Below are 3,598 nucleotides of genomic sequence, written 5' to 3' on the forward strand. Positions count from 1 at the left end.
AACCCTTTTTTTTTTTTTAAATTGGAGCATAACATTCAATGAAACTTACTGTAACAAACAGTGAGCTATGGGTTGCTGCATCTCCAGATTTCTGCCTCTCCTGAGCAAGGTTATTTTAAAATGAATGGAAATCTCTATCTAATCCTATTGCACCCCCCAAGTACACAAGCTGTCACCCTCGGAGCTAGATGAGTCTCTCCACCAGCTGTTCACTAGCGAGGTTTATCACACGCAGCTAAGATGTTTAAATTCTCCACTCCCAGTGCTACGTATACACAGTTCATCACATACTCTCCCTGTGAGAAAAAGCTAATTGTGTGGCACGTGGAATCACAAGGAGTGTTAATCCCCGCCACAAGCAAACCCTTGTGCCACCATACTCGCACTGTTATACTCAGTCATACTGTTAGGCTCAGCCTGACCTTCAAAGAGAAACTGTAAGTAGAATCAAGATAACAGCCAAGGCATCTCTTCTGCTGAAAAGGTATGTGCTGTGAAAGAATCACCACTGTTGTTCAACACTGTTGTGTCCACGACGCATAATTTAATCTAATTTTGCCATGTAGGTACAGGAGCACACAGAGTTACTACTAAGCAGTTCATATAATAATCAGAGATGTAGAACTGAAAATAAAGCAAAGCCAACACACTCATCTGATGACTCTCAGCTCTTTTGGTTCATAGATCATAGAGCAGCCTATGATTTTCTGCAATTTGATTATCTTTTGTTTGGCAAATGTATTTGCTCCCTATATGTACCTATTTACACAGACATATCATTCTATATATATTAACATGTAATTATGCATATGCCTATATAAAATACAATGCCTCCTCAGTATCTTATTCATGGGCAGCTTGCTCTGCAGCCTTGCAGAGCACTTGTTGGTACTGATAGGGAGCACAGGTCAGAAGATCACTTTCCATGTTCTTATTAGATAGGTGCAAGTCCTAGCATGGTATTTCCGAGGACCAAAAAGCCCTCTCTGAGAATACTGTGTGATGCAGACAAAGAATAAGCATTCCCTGAAGAGTACAGTTATGGAACAGGGTGAAAGTGAATAAAAAATTTCCTGTGTCATTCTGGGAAGCTTCCAACAACAGCAGCAGCTCTAGAAAGGTGGGGGCAAAGCAGCATCCTCACAGCTTTTCTCCTTTAAGAAGGTGAGAGAGAAGCAACCAAGGGGCCAGACCTCTCCTTCCTACAGTGGCACTGTGCTGCAGCCAAGCAGAGGCCATGTGTAGGGCACCTGGAGCAAAGGAGAAAGCAAAGCATGCTTCTCCAAATAACAACCTGTCTTGTGTGGAGCTTCTGAGCCAGGACAACGACGTGCTGCTCTTTGCTCGGAGGACTAGGTCAAGATCTGGCCCTTCATGTTTGTTTTTTCTGTGTTCTAACTCGGGAATAGACTTGCTTGTTAAGAACATCTGCAGAAAGTGAACTTGTAAAGGGCACAGAAAGAGTGGCAAATGCAGGTATTTCATTTGAGAAAAAATGCATGGACTATACACTGAGATATTCACCCAGCTCTGCATAAAGCTCAAGGGAAATATCCAGAGTAACAACAATGCTTTGCATTTCTATAGTGCTTGCCTTTGGCAGCTCTCTGGGAGCTTGCAAGCATTAATGAATTCACAGAGGCAGAGATTCAGAGAGTATAAAGGCCAGAAGGGACTTTAGATCATCCAGTCTGACCTTCTGCGTATTGCACGCTATGGGAGAGTGTGCAGGAAAGAACCACAAACGTTATTTGAGGGTGGCAGAAAATGCCTTGCTGTGAAAGGCTTAAAGAGCTCAATCTGTTTAGCTTATGAAACAGAAAATAAAGACGTTATCCTTAGAAAGTCCAACGTTGTGTTTGCATGCAGCTAAGACGAATTTTCCAGAAAGGCAAACCTTTGATTTGAAAATATTCAAGAGATGACAAAATCTCCTTGCTTCCCCTGGTACCTTACCAGAGCAACTATTCACACTCACTATTAGCGTTCATATTTAATATCTTATTTGAATCTGCTTGAATTTAGTTTCCCATCACAGGTTTTTGTTACGCTTCTCTTCTCCCTGGTAGATCAAAAATCAAACATTTTGTAACCAGCATCTCTTACTTTGAAGGTACTTTATACACTAATCAAATCATCTCTCAGTCTTTTTTCTTTGGTAAGATAAGCATATTTTCATTAAATTCATTTTTGTGATAAAGCATTTCCTCTGATTTGGAACAATACCATAGACATGTGTTGCATTCTTTTCCATTTTTCCTCCTCATAGAAGCACACTCCTCACACTCCATCAAAATCTATGCCCTGCACTGTCGGCAATGCCTAGCTTTTGCCAGACATTAGTAAATATCACCTTTCCCTACACCTACCCATGTCTCACAATGCACCTGCTAGGCTATGAGAGCATTATTCTTACTTAGAGATGCAGGCAGACGGAAAAGATACTGCAAAACCCTTAAATCGTTTTGAGGAGCATGGTTCTGATCCCCTCTACAACCACATTTGCTGTAGCACTGCTTTCCCAGATTTCAGACAAGATTCTCCACATTGAAGTGATTCCTGGTAAAAGAAAGTTCTTTACTTAAATCTGATGGTGCCTCTCCAGCAGTTGCCACTTTCTAATTCTCTTCTGGTCTCATACGGTATCTCTCAGATCTCTCCCCAGGACATAATGCATCGATTCCCATCACTCCTCCTCTCCCTCTGATTATCGCTCTCTTCTGACTGATCATCCCCTTTCAGCGACTGCTTCTGACCAGCTGCTTTTCAGATCCTCCCTTCTCTGATCTCCTCAAACTGTCACTTCTCAGTTGCCACGAGCATGCCAGCCCCCACATCCCCATCTGCTTTTTAAAGGATCATTATCATAAGCAGGGGCTTCTCTGCTCACTCCTCTTTACTCTGCAAATACCCAAATCAATCCAGAGAAACTATCTTGGCCAGCCTTGCTCAGCCTGCGGCCTCCCAGGTGCACCACCACCTTCTGGCAGATTTTTCAAACTTCAGCTTAAAACCATGTGACTTTTTACCCCAGATTATGGCTGGAAAGCTGTTCTAAAACTGCATTAGCCTAATGGCTAGAAACCCTCCTTTAGTTTTTCACCCTAAATATCTTCACGGCCTCACTATACTATGTTGTTTTCATATTAGCAATGTCCTTTAGATTGTTTCCCCCAGGATGCACTTACTACAGCAATCCTATCTGCTGAAGTCATGATCCTCTCAATTCTCTCAGGATATATTTATCAACTCATTCCGAATTGTAGAATCACAGAATTGTTTGAGTTGGAAGGGACCCTTAAAGGCCATCTGGTCAATCCCCTGCAGTGAACAGGGACACCCACAGGTAGATCAGGTTGCTCAGAGCCTCCGTCCAGCCTGACCTTGGGTGTCTCCAGGGATGGGGCATCCACCACCTCTCTGGGCTCTTCCAGTGCCTCACCACCCTGACCGTAAAAAACTTTCTCCTTGCATCCAATTTAATTTTCCCCTCTCATGTTTGAAACCATTTCTCCTTGTCCTATCACAACAGACCCTACTAAAGATTCTGTTTTCTTCTTTCTTATAGACTCCTTTAGATACTGAAAGGAAGAATTAA

General features: G+C 42.5%; 1 protein-coding gene across 2 annotated transcripts in view; it reads left to right on the forward strand.

Moving 5' to 3' along the window:
- Positions 1 to 3,598, forward strand: part of LOC100542571 (zinc finger protein OZF-like) — a 1,148,434-nt gene that overhangs the window by 148,865 nt on the left and 995,971 nt on the right. The gene's annotated exons all lie outside the window — the stretch shown is intronic.

The sequence above is a fragment of the Meleagris gallopavo genome, chromosome 1, assembly GCF_000146605.3.
Source record: "Meleagris gallopavo isolate NT-WF06-2002-E0010 breed Aviagen turkey brand Nicholas breeding stock chromosome 1, Turkey_5.1, whole genome shotgun sequence".
Lineage (NCBI taxonomy): Eukaryota > Metazoa > Chordata > Aves > Galliformes > Phasianidae > Meleagris > Meleagris gallopavo.